This window comes from Oryctolagus cuniculus, chromosome 3 (genome assembly GCF_051225735.1).
Source record: "Oryctolagus cuniculus isolate XC-2025 breed Fujian yellow rabbit chromosome 3, ASM5122573v1, whole genome shotgun sequence".
Taxonomy (NCBI): Eukaryota; Metazoa; Chordata; class Mammalia; order Lagomorpha; family Leporidae; genus Oryctolagus; species Oryctolagus cuniculus.
The window spans coordinates 49,322,052-49,342,372 of NC_142869.1; the positions used below are offsets into that span (position 1 = coordinate 49,322,052).

General features: G+C 39.4%; 1 protein-coding gene across 4 annotated transcripts in view; it reads right to left on the bottom strand.

Moving 5' to 3' along the window:
* Window positions 1-20,321, bottom strand: part of GLS (glutaminase) — a 93,231-nt gene that overhangs the window by 8,492 nt on the left and 64,418 nt on the right. The gene's annotated exons all lie outside the window — the stretch shown is intronic.

A 20,321-nucleotide genomic window follows, 5' to 3' on the forward strand; every position in this document is an offset into this window, starting at 1 on the left:
CTGTACCATGCACTCCGTCCTCTCTAACCCTACAGCCCAGCACAGTTTTTTCAAAGGGGTGCAACAAAGAGCTTTCCCCAGAATGTTCTAAAAACATAAGCCTCCCACTTCTAGTTGTCCTACTCCTAAGCCTCAAATGGGTACGTTTTAGGGAAAGGAAATACACTTCTTTTTTTAAGCTCGTGACTTCGATATGCACTCTTCTGGTTTATGACCCACCCCGGCAGGTGCCTTAACTGCTTTCTCTTTCAGTGGGGTCAAGTCCCTCTGTGCTTCTGGGCCACAGAAATCACAGGCTACTGACTGGCTACTGCAGACGATTCTCCCTATTTCCGACTGGTCTCCGATTACTGCTTCACAACTTTTTTTTTTTTTTTTCTCTTACTGGCTCCCTTTGTATCTTCTTCAGGCCTTTAATACTAGTGGTGATCTCTAACACAGATAGGTGATCCTGACTACAACTGTACTGAAGAGATAAAAAAGTCTCATCTCTCTCTCCCCAACTCATATGGAGAATGCCTGCTTCTAATCTTGCCCCCTCTTACCCCTTTGTTTTTTAGCATCTACAACTTCTCCCTCCTTTACTGTCTTCTTTATGTCTGCCTTCATACAGACACTTCATGCTACTTTGAAAAGCCGCAACGGGTGCCCTCTTTTCAATGACTATTTTCTGAAAGTCTCTTATGCCTTGCCAATCACCTTCACACTGTTAGATCGAAGCAGTGTTCTCAAAACCTCCTGCAGCCCTCTGGAGCTGCTTCCCTCTCACCCCATCCCCACCCCCCGCCACTCGCCCACAACTTGCCTTCCATGATGCTGTGCCACCATGATCGCTCTCCTGTTAGCTGCTTTGCAGATTCATTGCCCACTTCCCACTAATAATGCTCCAAAGGCAGTCTCCATCGTTCCTGTTCCCCAATAATGTCCCCCGTGCATTCCTCTGGGTAGAACGACTTCTACTTAGATCTTTAAATCACTGTTCCCAAGCCCTGACCCTGCAGTTCCACTTGATTTTCATGCTGTCATTTCCAACTCAAAATCAGCAGCCTCCACCTACAGCCCCTCGTCTTAGCTGTGGAAGTTCCCATCCACCTGCTGATTTGGCATTGCCTTGAGATGTCTAAAAGGCATCTCAGTCTTATCACGTCCAGAGTCAAACTTGATTTGCTCTGCCTTCTCCCACCCACAGTCAGTTCCTCTTCTGGCCCCTCCCATTTGGGGATGACACCACAGTTCACCCAGCTGCTCAGGACAAAAACTTAGGAGTCACCTAGGGCTGCTGCATTTGTTTATACAGGTTGAGTTCTCTATAAGGATGCTTGGCCACAGGGCCAAGTAAGGGCACAAAGCCCATGCTCTTCCCACCAGTGTCCTAGCACCCAGGTGCATCTGAGAAGGGAGCCTTCTTCACCCAAAGGCGCTGAGATGTGCTTCCGCCAGAGGAAGAACTGGCTTTTCTAATTCACACAAATCCATAGGCAGGCCCTGGAAGCATTCTTCATTCCATCCTTTCTCTCACGATCTACATCTAGTTTATCATCAAATCTTTGCTCTACTTCCCAAAGGCGTGGGATCCGACTTCTCACCACCTCATACCACTGCCAGAGCCTCAAGTGAGCCATCAGCCTCTGACATGGGAGACTGCCACAGCCTCCTGTGCCTCTCCCTCCACCCTGCTGACCTTTTCAGAACACGCAGGCACTGCCCTGTGACTTTGATCATAGCTGGAGTCAGGCCTTCGGGTCCTTACAAGATGCTCCCCGGTACACAGCATCTCTCTCCCTTCCACTTCTCCCCGTGCCGCTGCAGCCAGCCTTCTCGCCGGTGGGCGCTCAGGTAGGGATGCGTTTTCCCCAGGCACAGCGCAGGCTCCCTCCCTTCATTCAGGCCTGTACTCAAATGTTACCTTGAGAAAACTAAAACATCCTCCTTTTCATCACTCCTTATCCCCTACCTGGTTTTTTCCATTCAGGGAAATGATTACCTGACCTGCATGCATTGTGTGTGTTTGTGTGTGTGTGTGTGTCTGTCTCTCTACCTCCTTTAAATTTTATATCTTCAAGTATTTTGACCAGTTTTAGTCGGTCCTTCTAACTGGTGCCTCTGTTTCCAGTCCTTCTTCTCCCCTCCAAAACCTGTGCACTCACTCCTGATGATCATCTCAAAACGTTGCTTTGATGGCTAAAGGTTTCTAAGCAGGGGAGTCTCAGGAAATCCCCAAATCATTCCTGATCAAATTTAGATCATCTTATGTCAGGATAAATTGTGTTTCAAAAAGTGTTTCCATGTCCTGTAGATATTCAGGATAATTATCATAAGGTTGTATATGAATTCAACCCAAACATAAAGAAATGACTTCGCTTGCACCTGGCCTTTCTCTCAGCCCTGGTGGGAAAGCAGTCCTCCTGACTGCTGTCCATGGCCTTGTCTCCCTTTGAGAGTATCAGGGCCTCAACCAAACCCTTCCTTTTTCTCCCAAGGGCTGGCTGGGAAGTCTCTTCCTTGCTGCCTTACTTCCTCAGGTCACCAGGGAGCTTGCTGTCAGCACCCACGTGGCACTCTGCGACAGCATGTGCCAGGGACAGAGTCACCAGTCAGGTAGCTCTCCAATAAGCCCCCGAGTGTACCTGCCGCTCCTTCTGAACCAGTGCCTCCTACTCCCTAGTGCATTCTGTCTCTACCCACTTCTCACTGAGGTGCTGTCCGTACCCCCCTCCTCCTCCACCTGCCTCGCTGTGGCATCATCACACATGACACGTGGAATATTTACTTGTGTATCTTATCCCCTCCATCACTGAAGGGAAATTCAGATTCTAATATACACACCACTAATGTATTAACTATCCACACTTATTCTTTAAAAATATACTAGTCTTTCTAAGCAACAAATTCTCATCTGTTTGGGTAACTAAATATAAGAACTGTTTCTTTTCTTAAAAAAAAAAAATCTGAACTTGGACCAAGCAGGTTTGAAGAGACTGTATATAGTTTGTGTGCATCACTTAATCCACTCAAATTAATGATTACTTCAAGGGTTCTAAAATGAAATTTCTTATTAATAAGGCTCGAGAAAGGCTGATTTTATAATATAAGAAGTTTATTTGGAGTCATTCACAAGGATGTTTCAGCTCAGAGATAAATATAAAAAAGATTAAATCGGAAAACAAAGGCTTTGTGACTGATTGTGGGCTGGGGGGGGGCGGACATTAGCTTGCCTTAACAAAAACTGTTGGAGAACATGGAATTTTGGTGTTCTTCCCCTGAAAACAGAAAGGGAGGTGCAGGGCTAGACCAAACCAGAAGATAGGTATTTTATTTGGTGCCCAAATGAGGGTCATTCTCTCCAAGATTAAAAAAAAAAAAAAAAAAAAAAAAGGCAGGAGGAGGCAGCAAATGCCCAGGATCATTTAAAAGTAAAACCACAAGTGCCTCTTCATTTCAGCAAACCGCCACTTATATTTTTAACACCTGCAAACATCAGGAAATGAGCCCAGAAAGAAAATGAAACTGGTTTAAGGATGTTGAGACAACAAATGGAATGTTGTTGCACTTAGGGACAAGTCTGCTTCCTGGTCTGCTCCACAAGTGTGTGTTCTCAACTCAGCTGACACGCCCTCTGCAGTGCCTACCAGGGCAGAGGGAAAGAGAGGCACACCCTGGGAGACAGCTCATCTGCCTCCAAGACAACTCTGGCAAAGGACATATTGAGCTAACTCGTACCCAAGGCTCATTCTCCTAAGTCCCCACCGGATACTTGAGTTACCTTCATGGTAAAATACCTGTCAAAGTGAAGAGCCAGACAAGACTTGCTTAACAGTAACTGCCACAGGCATGGAACCTGTTTTGATGACTCAGAATGAATCACTCCTCAATACAAACACACAGCCTGTACACAGCAGCAACAGCAGCCTCTATAAATTACCGGCTTTGGTGTTCTCTCTAGAGGACAGAAACTTCACCTGGGCAAGTAGCCATTAAAAATTTATAAATTAAATGTTAACAGTTTCCCTTTGTCCTGCAGATTTTCCAGTACTACATTTTCCTTATCAAATCTCTCCGTCAGAACCTGCCAGAACCAGACAACCTTATCTTAGTTTATTTGTACAAAGTCACAACAGTGGGACAGTTCACTTCACACTGGCAGACTTTTTCCAAAACATCTAGAAGCAGGTAGGGATTCTATCAGTTTTACAAAATAAAACACGACATTCTTAAGTTCCTCAGTTCTATCATTCTCCTACTCATTGTGAGCTTTTTAAAAAGTGCAACTGTGATGTGACTTTTGTTTCTTCCTAAATGCCCTGATAATTCTGTACTTACAAATAAGAAGCTATTGTTAGAATTACATAATCACATTACTTTTTATTTATATTGTGGATAACCTTAAATATGACACTTTAAACAGTTAAATTTTAAAATTCCTGACAGGTTGGTTATAAAATATATCAGAAGATATATTTTATTTAGTACCATTACTGAGATTAAGGTTAAGAACCTTAGCTTAAAGTCACATATGAATTAGTGATGTGGCTAGGTCAGAACTCAGGGATCTGGGTTCCCAATCCTGTACCATCCCATGGTAATGCAGATCCTTAATTCATCTCAGGGTGTTATCAAGGGGTAGAAGAAAACCAAAGATTAAATAGCTCTGTGGCTCTTATCACAAAGGTCTCTTGCTAAATATTGGAAGGAAGGGAAGCCAGGGAACTACAAGGGGAGGAACACAGCAGGGAGGCGGAGCGGCAGGAAAGACTGACTGGTTGGTTGGCTTTGCACTGCACTGCAAAGATTTTATTTCCAACTCCTCTACCAACTGCAAAACTAAGGCTTCCCTTGTTTGCCACCTTTAGTTTCTGTCTTCATACAAAGACTAATTCAGTTATTTTGGAATGGCTTTCATGAAAAAAAAAAAAAAACAAACCAAAAAGGCCATAACTGAAAAACCATCTTTCTGTTTCTGCCACCTCTAGGCTGAGACAAGCAGCTCTCTCGTTTCCAGCTCACTACGGTATCTGTTGCTGTGGAATGGATACTCTCTCCACCTGTTAAATAAACCATCAGGACTCAAGATCCAATTTTGTTTTAAAACTTCATTCTGACTTGGCTGTTTGGAACCTTTAAATGAAAATAAGCTTTTAATCTGCTTTTTATAAATGTGTCTTTAAGGTCAGGTTAAAACATACGATCCTATTTTAGTGCAGCTAAAGAAAAATTTCAAGTTGCCAGCATATGTACATAAATTAACCACCTTGCTGACAAGAAAAATAAACCTGTGTATGTGTTTGTGATTGAAGGTATTTTCTCTGTCCTTAACTGATGAGCTTATGTAATACTGGTAAAGATATGTAAACCAGAATTACAGTGCTTTCATGATTAGGCAGTCTAAGATGAGTGTGAGACCACACGTTCTTAAGCTTTCCAATGATTTATGCAGACAGTTATTAATGTACTATAGATAGACCATACTAATCCAAACTGACATGACCAGAGGATTAGAAAAAAGCCTTTATGGGAAGAGAATTCAGCAATTTCATAACCATACTTCCAACATTTTACACAAATGTAGGTTATCACAAGGTAATTTCCATATATAAGAAATAAAAAATTTTACTTTTTATAGAAATTTCGCTTTAAAAATACAACCTCAAAATAGCACCCCAAACACTGCATTCTACTTATCAAATACATTCACTTAAGCATACAGCATTTTCAAAGCTTCACACTGAGTAATATGAAATCATTGTACTCATTTGTAAACTTAGAAGTCATAATCATAGCACAGAAACCTGACAACCCATGAAGACAAGAAATCAGATCATTTACAAGACAGCAGTTCACAGGAAGCGCTAAGTGCTTTAGGTAGCAGCATTCCTGTTACTACTCAGGAAAGGGAGCGAAGGCTAGAAGGTTTACCTAACTTCAGCAAGCTCAATCACACCTGCTGACTGGCAAATGGTGACCTCCAGCCCGCCTGCCAGACACCAGCATCAGCGCCCACAACTAGGACCCATCTGCTGGGCCAAGATACTTCCTATCCAAACCCAAGACGTACTCAACACTACGATAACCGACACAAAAACATGTTGTGACAGGAACTCAGGAATTACCAACAAAGAAACAGTTTATAGGGAAATCAGAGATACTAACTTTATATTGAGGTGTTAAACAAAGGTGCTTTGGATTTTAAATGAAAAGAAAATAAGAGAACAGGATAATTCGATTTGACATATCAGTACTACAAACACAACTGGAAAAATGGTGAAGTTATTTTCTTTTTTCTTTGCAGTTAAATCTCTCAGAAATAGAAAATGAGCTTTGGCTCATGTGAATAAAAACAAACATGATGCTACAGCATTGGCAGCAAATAAATAACTTCTTATCTCAGGGGCTCATATTATTCCAGTCAATGCCAATCAATGGTCTACAAAGATGCCAATGGGCTCATACGCAGCCTTCCTTTTAGATCCTTTTAGATAACAAAAACAGCTAACAGCGTGTCTTTGTGTGGTTTTCCAGAACAGTGCTGCTGATGAAGATGTAAGCATCAAGTGGAAGAAAAACAGAGATGTGCAAAGGCACGGGCGGCCACTCCTCCGGAGACACAGCTGCAGCTTCCACGTGGCTGACCTGAGTGTCTGTATTGCTAACAACTGCCAGAGCTCCTCAGGCAGGCTTTGGCCTAGCAGTTAGGATGCCTGCATCCCGAATCAGAGAGCCTGCGCTGGAGCCCAGGCTCCCTCTCTATCCCAGCCTCCTCTGCACACCCTCGGAGGCAGCGGGTGATAGCTCAGGCGGCGGGGGTCCTGCAGTCCACACTGAAGACCTGGACTGAGTGCCTAGCTCCCAGCTTCGGCCTGGCCCAGTCCCACCCACGGGGGACATTTGGGAAGTGAACCAGTGGATGGCAGCTCCCCATGTGTCTCCCCAATAACTTTTTTTTTTTTTTGACAGGCAGAGTGGACAGTGAGAGAGAGAGAGAGACGGAGAGAAAGGTCTTCCTTTTGCCGTTGGTTCACCCTCCAATGGCCGCCACGGCTGGCGCACTGCACTGATCCAAAGGCAGGAGCCAGGTGCTTCCTCCTGGTCTCCCATGGGGTGCAGGGCCCAAGCACTTGGGCCATCCTCCACTGCACTCCTGGGCTACAGCAGAGAGCTGGACTGGAAGAGGGGCAACCGGGACAGAACCCGGGGTCCCGACAGGGACTAGAACCTGGTGTGCCGGCGCCGCAGGTGGAGGATTAGCCTATTGAGCTGCGGCGCCAGCCCCCAATAATTTTTTAAAACGTTTCTCATTCACTACCTTCCTGGTGTTCCTCTCTCATATAATCAAATAGCTGTCAAACTTCATGAAGATTAGGCAACATCACATTAGTATGTTCAGATAAAGGGTAAGAAATGATAGTGTTATGTTTGCTTAAAAATTGTTAACTACAAAACAAGTTCATAAAACCCAAAAGTCAAACAACAAACAAAAATAGGAAGAGATCAGTTGCCAAAAACTAATATGCATATATTATTACTTCAAAGAAAAAATCAGGGCCATTGGAATTGAAAAATTCTTCCAAAGACAATGTCTTGAATAATTTATAAATAAATACAAATAAAGTCCTTGAAGAGATGGGGTTCTGGGCGAGCGCTGTGGCATAGCTGGTAAAGACACCGCCTGCAGTGCCTGCATCCCATAAGGGCGCCAGTTCAAGTTCTGGCTGCTCCACTTGCAATCCAGCTCCCTTTTCCTGGACCTGGGAAAGCAGTGGAAGATGGCCCAAGCCCTTGGGCCTTTGCTTCCACTTGGGAGACCCAAAAGAAGCTCCTGGCTCCTGCCTGGCCCAGCCCTAGCTGTTGTGGCCATTGGGGGAGTGAACCAGTGGATAGAAGACTTCTATCTCTCCCTCTACCTTGCCCTCTCTGTAACTCTATCAAGTAAATGAATATTTTTTGAAAAGATAGATATGAGGTTCTTTTTTGCTGAGAAACAAAGCAAAGTTTTGGCCATGACATACACAGAATTATGGTTTCAATTTGGAGTTAATGGATTCACTTCTTTTAGTATGCTGTGAGTTCTACTACTTAAGAAAGCAAGGTCTGTAGACATGAATAGTTTCTCTGGCGTCATGTGCTTTTCCAACCACTTTATTACTAACTACTCTGATTACCAGTCAGATTATGATAGCAATCTCCTCCAACATAAAATACAGGCAGCTGCTAGAGAAAAGGGTATTTTTTAAACCTTCAAAAATAAAGGAGCAGGGTGGAATTTGGGACAGTGCTCAGACATGGCTTGGCATGCCCTTATCCCATATAGAGCCTGGGTTTGAGTCTTGCCTCTGCTTCTGATTCCAGCTTCCTGCTAACTGCACACCCTGGGAGGCAGGTAATGGCTCAAGTACGTGGGTCCCTGCAACCCAAATGGGAGACTTGTATTGAGTTCTTGTGTGCTGGCCAGCTACAGCTTTTGTAGACATTTGGGGAGTGAACCAGCAAATAGAAAAATCTCTCTCTCTACTTCTCTGCTTTTCAAATAAACTTTTAAAAAACAAATAATGTAGTTTTATATATGTACATGTGTGTGTGTATACATATCTCAAGTTTTACAATCCAGCTCCATTCTCAGGGTCTCATCATGAGACTTCTTAGCATCAACTTTTCTTATAATTTATTTTAAATTATTATAAATAATTTAAAATCAGTAATATTTTATTCTTGAGTCAAGGATATTGAGTATGGCACAATTATACATAGAACTCACTTAGTGTAATCTATATTACTGAAAGCTCTTTAAATAGAACCAAATTCTATTTTTTCCTCCAAAAGCATGTCTTCTATGAAGGGAGGTTCTGAAGTAGATTTCCAAAGCCTGTGGTTAAAATCCATGCTGTCTGGTGAATGCCCAACCTCCTGATCTTCTGCACCTGCTGTCTTCCTTCTGCCTTCCTACTGCCATCATTGTAAACCCAAGATTATCATTCTCTAAAGTGTGCGGAGGATACCGCCACCTTGCCCTTGGTACTCTCTCCCGCTTCACAAGAATGAGCATTTCTTATCTATGCCCTGAAACCTCAGTATCCTTTCAACCCCACAACTCATTCTCGGCAGAAACTGCCACTTCTATACTCTTCAGGGTAACGGAAGCCAACACACTCCCTCCACCTCCCCGCACTATGTCTGCACTCCTACCTACCTGCCCTCTGAGTCCTGTTTTACTGCAAGAGAGGCTCTCCCTCCCACCAAAGCCAATCTCCACTTGGGCTGAGAGTCCTCTTGTTCCAGGGTCCTCACTTGGCTGCCGCCTCTCTTGTCTATCTACTTCAAGCCCTCATTCTTTTCTATTAGCAGCCAAACACACTTTAATCTAATAGTTCCCTGACCCTTAGATCTCAAACCAATAAACTTTTTTACAGGGGGGGTGGGGTGGGGCGGAGGTAAGGTTACCAACACAAGCTGCCTCTGTTTTATTTTCTAAGTACAAACAAAAATCACCCTACCATGTATTATTACCATTATTTTTCCAAATAAACAAATTTTAACACAAAATAAAAAAAATTTAGGACAACATGTAAGTGGGAAGCCCCCATCTCACTTCTCTATGCTTTAGCACAATTCAATGCTCCGAACTCCTTGAATTTCTGATACTACAGAATACTGAGGTTTGTTCTGTATGACTACTTTCCCTAGCGGAAATCCCTTCTACTGTATCCCGCTTTTAAAATGAGAGTTCCTGGGGAGCCGGTGCTGTGGCCTAGCAGGTAAAGCTGCTGCCTGTAGTGCTGGCATCCCATGTGGGCACCAGTTCGAGTCCCGGCTGCCCCACTTCCCATCCAGCTCTCTGCTGTGGCTTGGAAAAGCCACAAGTCCTTGGGCCCTGCACCCGTGTGGGAGACCAGGAAGAAGAGGAAGAAGCTCCTGGCTCCTGGCTCCAGATTGGCACAGCTCTGGCCGTTGCAACCATCTGAGTAAACTAGCAGACGGAAGACCTCTTTCTCTAACTCTGCTTTCAAATAAATCTTAAAAAAAGAGAGCGAGCGAGCGAGCGAGTTCCTTAGGTGTCCACCTTTGGTGCCCTTCCTTCTCCCTTGACACTGCCTCCTTGAGAAATCGCACACACCACGGCAGCTTCAGATCCTCTCTCCATGCTGGCCACTCAGAATTCCATCTCCAGCTTTCCCTACTCTGCGAGGTTTGGCCTCTCCTACTGCTTTCTCAACACCACAGCTTGCTTGGAGACCTCATAAACAGACATTTTATCTGCTACACCACAATGCCAGCCACTAAACAGACATTTTAAACATAAATTAGCTTTTGCACACTGCTGATTGCCTGTTACCCAACTCTCCCTTCCCAACTCCAGGATCTCTATGTGTTAGGGACAGCCAGGCACCCAACAAAAACCCTTCCCTTGCAGCTAGTCTGACCAGTGAGCCTGAGTAGACGAGTTTCTGGGAAAGCTTTTTCTTGCCTAGGTATCATTCTGTTTACTGCTTCTCCTACCTCCTCACATACAGCGGAAGAGCTGCTCTGACTGTAAGGTGACGGTCACGACGCCTAAGCCCAAGGCACTAAAATTAGTGAAGCTGAAGTATACCTTCCTGATGGCACTTGTCCTGGATTTCTACTCATTTGCTTTGTTGTATTAGAAAAAAAATAATTTCCTACGTGTACTTTTATCCAATCTCCTGCTATCTGTAATCAAACAGAACCTTAGCTGCTACACTAACCAAAATAAAATAATCTTCCCATATACTCCCAATGTCTGCTTCTCCAGTATTCTCCATCTTAGATGTGGCAGCTCTGGCCCTGCAGCTCATACTAAACATGTGGTAGTTGGGGTCAGCGCTGTGGCGTAGTAGGCTAAGCCTCCACCTGTGGCACAGGCATACCATATGGGTGCCAGTTTGTGGCCCAGTTGCTCCTCTTATCCAGCTCTCAGCTATAGCCTGGGAAAGCAGTGGAAGATAGCCCAAGTGCTTGGGCCCCTGCACCCACGTGGGAGACCCGGAAGAAACTCCTGGCTCCTGATAGCCCAGCTCCGGCCTTTGTGGCCCTTTGGGGAGAGAATCAGAGAATGGAAGAACTTTCTGTCTCTTCCGGTCTGTAATTCTACCTTTCAAATAAATAAATAAAAATAAAAATCTGGTAGCAGACCTAGCAACTCATTTTTTTCACCCATCCTCAATCACCAAATGCTGCCAATCCCATCTCTTACACATCTTTCTCATTTCTAGTCCAAGCCACAGAATCTCAACTTCTGTCTTTCTCATCCACTCTCCACAAAGCAATATATGAGTCGTATCATGCCATTTCCCTTTCAGATTTCATGCTGCACTTTTTAAAAAGTCCCAACTCTTAATATGGTCTCTTATCTCTAAGACTCACCTAGGACCAAACTGCATCCCGCTCACCTTACTCATCTTGCATCATCACATTTGCTTTCTTTCACCTCAAATATGCTAACTTCCTTCCTATTCAGAAACCTTCAAGCCAAACCATCCAACCAGTCCTCCTCCATTCTTCCCGACTCTGTCAAGGAAAACCATTCACAACTGACCACCAACATAAGGTCTTCCTGTCATACCCTTTCCCAGCATTCTTTACTTTTCTATCATTTGTTTCATTTGCTTAAATATTTTCAAGAGAAATAAACTAAAAATATAGCTAACTGTTCTTCTAGCTATTCTCCTCCCCAGAGTTAAGCTTTATCTGAAGACTGGTGATAATGTTCTTACTTTTTAAACTACATTATATAGTTGTGACTTATAGTCTGCTACAGATGTACAAAAATGCCATCATATGACATATATCATATTGCAACTCACTTCCTTTTTAATAGTTAAAATGAACTAGATCTATGTGTACCAGTATTCACAAATCACTTATCCCAATCATTTTAGTGATTATTTAATCAGTGTCTGCATCGCCTTCTAGACTGCAAACACCACGAGCTGGACTGTATTTATCATTTCATCTCCTAGGCACCTTGTAGTTCCTGGCACACAATAGGCAGTAAGTGAATGAAGATCTAATCACTGAATGAATAATGCACATAACACCAAGATTAATTTATATAGTATAGATCTGAACTATTTCGTTACATTAAATTGGCTGAATATCTTGAATTATTTGTTCTGTGTTGTTTAAACAAAAACTAGTGAAATGTCAAGAGAAGGGTAATAACCTCCTTTTTTTCTTGCTTGGTTGAAAAAGGAATTCAAGAAAAAGAAATCACATAATTTTTAAGGCCATGTTTCATTTATATAGAGGATCTAATTTTGGACATTGTTGGGGGAGTTATACATGGTACCAGAAATGAACAGAAAGCAGGAGAGAAACAAAATCCCTGCTATACAGGAGGGACAAAAAATTGGTGGGAATGCAAACTATTACAGCCACTAGGAGGTATCTCCAAACACTAGGATGACCATAATGATACAGCAATCCCACTACTGCATATATATCCATAGGAACTGAAATCAGTATGGCAGAGACATCTGTGTTTTGCAGCACAATTCACAATAGCCAACACAGGGAGTCTTCCTAGGTGTCATCAATGGATGAATGGATATAGAAAGCCTGTTACATATTCACAGTGGAATATTTTAAGGCGAAAAGATTGAAATGCTGTCATTTGCAGCAATATGGATGGAATTAGAGAATGTTACATTAAGTGAAACAAGTCAGCCACAAAGACATGTTTCCACTTGCATGTGGAACCTAAAAAGTTTATCTCAAAGTAGTAGAAAACAGTGGTTACTAAAGCCCGAGAACTGTATGGGTAAAGGATAGAGAGAGGCTAATCAATGGGTTCAGGGCTGCAGCTGAAGAGAAGGAATAACTTCTAATGCAGGATACCCAAGCTTGACAATAGTTGAGTTTTTCAAAACAGCCAGTAGAGAGGATTTTGACAAAGAAATGACTAATGTCTGAGGGGATATTTATTGTATACCATGTATTGAAATGTTGCACTGTACCCCATAAATGCTACTATATGTCATACAATATACACACATATATGTATACACAGTTAAATATATATACACATATTTAATATATACATACACACATATTCATAAGCATACAATGGAAGAAAAAATGGTAACTAAGTAAAACGATTAGGAATATTGAAATGGATACCTGGAAACAAGGAAATCAGACAAGTCCTAGCCTTTAGCTACTTCCTGACAGTCATACAAGTGGGAAAGCAATCTCATAAGAGGAATAAGCTACTTGAGCACTGTCTACCTTACTTCATTTATTATAAAAGCAATACAAGAACAATTTAAGTGTATAATGAGTACACTTACAATAAAACTGCCAACTTGCCATAGTAAAGGTGCTAGAATAGGTACAATCATTTTTTGGGCATTTTTTAATAACAGAATTGGTTTCTTCACAGCAAACATATTTACAAAGATTAATGTGAAATGTTTTAGGTGAACAGAGAAAATGTCAAAGTCATCACCAAAATTTGTTGGTTTCCCAAAAAATTAGATTCTAAAAAACAATGACTGAGGTGAACAAAACAGGCATTCTTGGATAAGAAACTTCCAGGTCATAACTGAGCACTGTCGTATATAAATATGGCATATGAGCATTCTACTCTGAGCTCTCTGAAAAGGTCTAAGAGTCTGGGTTGATAAATACTGTAATAAAGTTTAGCTGAAATTCAGATGGAGTAAACAAGGATTTTAAGATACATTTTTAAAGTAAGTTGTCCAAGTTACAACATCAGCTTCTGATGTTAAAATACTCATTTATCTCTAATGCTGTGAGAATCCACAAGGAAATTTTTCAAGTAATGAAAAGCACTTACATCCAAACTAAAACAAAGCAATGTTAATGCTAGGATTTAGGGTTGACTTTTTACCTTCCACGATCATCAAGTAATACTGGAGTTCTTTTTTCCACCTATGTGAATAGCTCAGAACATAAATCTGATCGTGTCAGAACAAGTCAGCTGAAAATCCTCCAGTGATTTCAATCACAATTTCCATTAAAGGGATCTCTGGAGACAGATTTGTTTTCTAAGAGGAAATATATACCTGCATATATTGAAATCACAGGACACTAACGATATGGGATGTAGACACTCATTATAGGTTATACATTGTATGTTACACATTCTAGGTTGTAGTAAACACTTATCACAGACAACTGTTTAATATGAAGTTTCCCTGCATTGTTGTTTTACTGCGGCATTTTAAAATTGTCACCTTGAATTTTCATGGGATATACCAATTTTATTAACAAGGTGACACAAATTGCTCATTATATTTTGCAATGGGAAACTATATGGTCTGTGGTCAGGAAGATGGACTCTAATCAAAATTGCTGGTGTGCAAATCTGGCTCTACATGCCTAAAAGCTCTATGACCTTAGGGAAATCAAATGACCTATTGGATCTATAGGGCTAAGAATAGTACCTACTTTATACTTTTTATTAGGATTAAAGAATTCTCAAAACATACTTCACACTAATGGTTAACCAAAGTCACAACAAATGTTATTTTATTTAATCCCCAGAGCTATGCTATTCAAATTTTTATGACATATGATGATGGTATATCATGCATTCCTTTGTGCTACAGCAGACTAAAATTGTTAATATTAGGAGTCTATAGCCGTAACACCCTGAAGATGCTAGATCTCATCTGCTCTTGGAAGCTAAGCAGGGCCTGGTTAGTTCTTAGAAAGACAAGGGAAATCTACAGGAAACAATGAGATATTCAGTGTTTGCAAAATGAATTGCCTGAGTAAACCCAGGTTAGCTGGGTTTAGACCCATATGTTTGTATACTTAGCTCTAGTTTGCACAGTGCACACAATCCCTGTGATAAGGCACTGATAAAGGAAACCAGGACTTCCAAAGTCCTGGATATAGTGGACATGAATAGGAAACTCTGCCATTTTAAATAGCTGCCAGGTAGGTATGGTCATTTCAAACTTGTGGTCGCTTACGGAATAACTACTGGTAAGCTTCTTGTCATAAGTCTGAACGACAAGCATCCTGATTAACTCAGCACCCCTTCTTGATATATATAGTACTCCTTCCTGAAGTCAATTTTACTCAGACATTAGAGAAAAAATTTTTTAGTCATGTAACTGGTAAATACTACATTTGGAAAATATATCAAAACAGGTAAAATGAAAAACAAAACAAAACAAAACAAAACAAGATTTACACAAATTTTAAAACACAGAAGTCCATGCCTATGACACTTCTTACTGGGCTACCGACTCAGCACTAATCCATGCTATTTAAGTTACAAAAAGTAAAAAGGTAAACTAAAAGCTTCAATCTACTAAGAACTTTTGCAGAAAACCCTAAATTCTTAACAAAAAAAAAATCCTGTACCTCAAAACGACAAGTAAGACTTTTCAAAAAGCAAGCAATACAGAACTCAATAAGGCAAACAAAACAGCAGCTCTCTATCCTCAGCTACACATTATACATTATATAATAAACATAATACCCCTGAAGTACAAAATAATTGTACTAATACACGAGTAGAGACAATTACGAGACAAAGTCCAATATGTAAGGGATTCCAAACAAGATACACGTCTGTTGATTCTGTGTCAAACATATAGTAGATAAAAATAAAACTGCACAACAGAGATTGAGTAAATATGAAAGTTCCTCATATTTTTATTAATTAGATAAAAATACAGCAAACTAGTTTACTTTCACCTTCACTCTCCTTCAGGCTAAAAAGGAAGAAGGCCATACATTCTCTAAGTTCTGGCGCAATTGCATGTTTCAGTCGAAACAGGTCACAAATAGGTAAATAAAAAATTAAGATCTACTCCCTCTCCTTCTTAGGATCATCCCTTGAAGTTTCTCCTCCAGGTAAAAAGAGAGACATTAAAGCAGGAGTATTTTATTGATAGAGGGTTAATAGTATTGGTCACCACACAACTTCAACAAAATCAAATCTTATAATCCCATCAGAATCACGATGGAAACTTCATTGCACAGAAAATGTAGCATTACTCATCTCCAATCTAATAATCATCTCAAACAGTACTGCTTAGATCATTTCTTCAAGTTATAAATTTTGTGCATACACCTGGATCCAATTAGCATGTACTCAAGGTTCTATATAAAATGATAAAGAATAAGCCACATTATACTAAAGAGAAATTTGGACCTTCATGTGTTTCTTTTTCTGTTTTTTGTTTGTTCTTAAAGAAAATTAAATTAGAGTGGTGTCAATAACATTAAATGATTTGGAAGTGAACATACCAGCAACATGAACAATTGGAAATAACCCATTTCATAAGTAACTCTGATATAATTTCTATTATTATTTCATTTTCAGATGATATTGATCATGATATAGAAGGATGAAAATAAATTAGAGTTCCTAAAAGTAAGATAACACATTTTGACTTCAACTACGATCTTTAATGCTGAGTGACTATGAGAAAGAACAAACAGTAGTCTTTGGTTGGAGTTCAAATAATCATTTATGCCATGGATTTATACATCATAAATTCTCATTTAATGGAAACTCAAGACTAAAAAAGTTTAAATGCTGTCCCCTCAAGACATTTTGTAAATTGCCTCTTAGTGATTTGTGAAAGGCACAAGCCAAAAAATGAAAACTGGTAATGCTAATCCAGGACACAAGAGAAGTTTAATAAGAGACTGAAGATCAGATTTCTTTATATTTCACAACAGAATGGTTCAAACATGAGCTGTCATTTCTATACAACTGATAACAGTTCAGAACCATTCTTACTTACTTTAGTGAAATAAGAAAAAAAAAAAAAAAAGCAGAGCTCACAGTGAAGAAATCAGTCTCATGAAAGTCGAGGTTCTCACTTTCATAAACTTGTGAAGAGATACCCAGGCAAGTTTACAGTCTGAGAATTAACAAATCATTACTTTTTTAACAATATTTAAGTCTTAATATTTCAAGCCAATAAGTGCTTTAGAAAGGTAATGAATTTTAAGAATACAACATACATATTTTCCTTCATAAATCAAAGATAAAAACCCAGAACTATGAAATAGAAATTGAAACTGAAGATAATACGCATTACAAAGTAAATAAACAGACAAATCAGAAACCTTGCTTTGAGGCTACTCACAGATCCAAATATCTAAAACAAAAACAAGTAACTAGGTATTTTGCATGTGTCTGCTAAAAAGACAATATGTAAAGAAAAAATTTCTTTACAACTTGAATAACTTTTCACTTATTTAAAAATGCTACTCATGTTTAATAACCCCAGAGGAATTTACTTTTAAAAGACAATGTACAATGTTTATTTTTAAAATAACATTTCGGTTACACTTTCTTTCAAAGACTCTAGGGTAGTATTTTATTTTTAGAACTACAGCATAATGACAACACAACAGCTTTTAAAAACTGCAGCATGACTGCTGTAATTAATTACAAGCAGTTTATAAATTCTAAGTAGTTTTAATAAATGTTGATGGTAGGCTACCAAGTAACTGATCATCATACTAATTACTGCCTATTATAGTTACTAAAAATAACCAACAAATGAAAACTCTGTCCAAAAACTTACAAACCAACTCCAAAAAAAAAAAATATTGTAAATATGCCCATAGGGTAAGCAAGGTGTAAGAGACCTGGAATAGAAATATAGGTAGGTTGGGAATTTATAGCAGATATTCTCTAAGATTACTTTCAACCTCAATCTTATGATTTAAAAAAGAAAAAAAAAATTACAGTAAACAAAAGTACATCAAAGATCTACAAAGGTTGAACTACTTTTAAAAAAATAAAAGAAACTCTTTAGCTGTAGACTATGGAATTAATCATAGCTCAGGGTTCCAAGTATAACTGATAGTCAGAAGAGACCTGCATTGTACAAACAAAAATCACCAGAAATGTTATATGAAAACAGAAATTTAAAAGCTATTTCAGTTAAGAATCTTTCCTTTCAAAAGCTAAGCTTTCCAAATAGACAATTTTAATCATCTAGGGTATTAGGATTAAAAATATCCCAGCAAGGTAAACACTTAGTAAAAAGAAGACCATTATTTTTAATAATACTGTGTCCAGAAAAATCATGACCTGAGATATTAAATTCGGCTTACAAATAAGTAAGTATGCCACATTGTTCTTTACCCCTAAGATCTGGTCTATAAAAATTTAACAAAAATATTTCAGAATTAGTGAGACTGAGTCAAAAGTCCAACAGTGTTATGAGATCCATGTAAGCAGCAGCAGCGGGGAGCTGGCATTAGGCTAGTGCGTAAAGCAGCCGCCTCTGACACCAACATCCCATATGGGCACTGGTTCATGTCCCGCTGCTCCATTTCCAATCCAGCTCCCTGCTAATGGCCTGGGAAAACAGTAGAAGATGGGCCATGTGTGCGTCCCTGCTAACCATGTGAGAGACCCAGATGAAGCTCCAAGCTCCTGGCTTCAGCCTGGCTCAACCCTGTCTGTTGCGGGCATGTGGAAATGAACAGATGGAAAATCTTTCTGTCTTTCCCTCTCTCTCTATGTAACTCTTTCAAATAATTAGTCTTTAAGAAAAAAGAGGCAGCAACAACTCATCCATTCTACTATGAGCTTTTTGAGGGCAAAAATCAAGATTTTTTCTTTCAACATAAGAAATAAATAACAGTTTTCAACACTAAGTACTTTATAATTTAAAAATGTAATTTATACAAAAACCATAGTGAACCAAAAATCAAGTGCACCCATGTCCTAATTAGTATTCCAAACATTCTAAAGGTAATGAACTTTAAAGGTAAAGGCAATTATAAAAGTTCTCATAAAAATTAGTCTTATACATGGCATATTTTTAAGATCTCTATAAACAGAAAAATTAATAAATTTGATCTACAAACCACAAAACCAAAATGGCAAAGTCAATTCCAAATGTCCTTCCCTTCCTGGTCACAAATAGTTTGAAAACCATATCAACAAACTCAATTTATCAAAGAAGATTTATGATCCATCTGTTTAACATCATTTTAAAAATAAATACCTTTTCTATTACTATTTAAGAAGTTAAGAACTTTAAGAGACATGAGGTTTGAATAATGCCCTTACAGTTTTCTAAATTTCTTCAAGGCACATGCATTCTGTAGCTTTATATTATTAATATTATTAATCTACTGGGAGACATGAGGGGAGATCTGCCCCAGCTTGATTAAATTTCTGACATGTAAGAAAAAATGGCTGAACTTGGATATAATCACACTTATCTATGTTTATGTAAAATTTTGCCCTGAACTCCATGACAGATTGTCTAAATGAAAATCTGAATGCAGGGCCATCATGCATGGTAAGAAACTTTGATTTATATTGCACCTTCAATATCTCGTTTTGGCTTTTATTACATGATGCAAATATGACATTTAGTGTAAAATGGTAGACAGGGACTTCAAAAGATATCACATTAAGAAGACTGATCATAAATCTTTAAAAATGCATTCTAGTTTTTTCAGGGTCATTCATGAGAAAAACCAGAAACTTTACAAATAAACAGTAAAGCAAATCCTCAAAAGTGAAAACTATGCAAGGTAAGACTATCCCAGAAACTCAACTTCAAAAGTGTACCACCTATTTTAAGCTGAATACAATCCTTCCTTCTATTTTGGAAGGTGGTTTAAAGTCAAAGACCACATGAAATGCGATGTTTGTGGAGCTCCCCAATACGGTCTCTCTTTTACCCTGACAATGCTGGCAGTGAATGGGAGCAGCAACAGAAACCACAGACCTGCACAGTCAACTTGAATATTTTATAAATTCTAGGGCAACAAAAATAGTTCTTTTATGGCAAATCTTGGAATATGAACATAATAAATCAATGAATCATTTATATATAACCTACTACAGGGAAAGAACTTAGTCATTTTTAGAATATGAACAAATATATAGATAAGATACGTATACATGAAAACACAAACATTTACAACACACATTCATTATATACACATGATCAAGACACAGAATGACACAGCTGTGTATGTCAGCAGTTCTTTCCACATACACACACATGCCTATGAAACGTTACAGTCAGATCTACATCAAACATGTTGAATCACCTCTCCTTTTGCTTCACATGGGTTTTTTTTTAAAAAATGTATGTTAAAAACAAGTGTGCATATGCTAAATCCATCATATATTGATTACATAATCAGTGGAACTTGTTATTAATTAGTCTTAAAAGAACTTTATGAAAAAAATCCCAGATTAAGACAAATGTATGTAAGCAAGCCTATTTCCCTTTTCAAACAGTTTTTAAACTTCTATAACACATTTTGGAAATCTCTGGTATGTGAATGGCAGATTTAATCAAACTGAGAAATACAAAGTACTGTGTTTGGCCTAA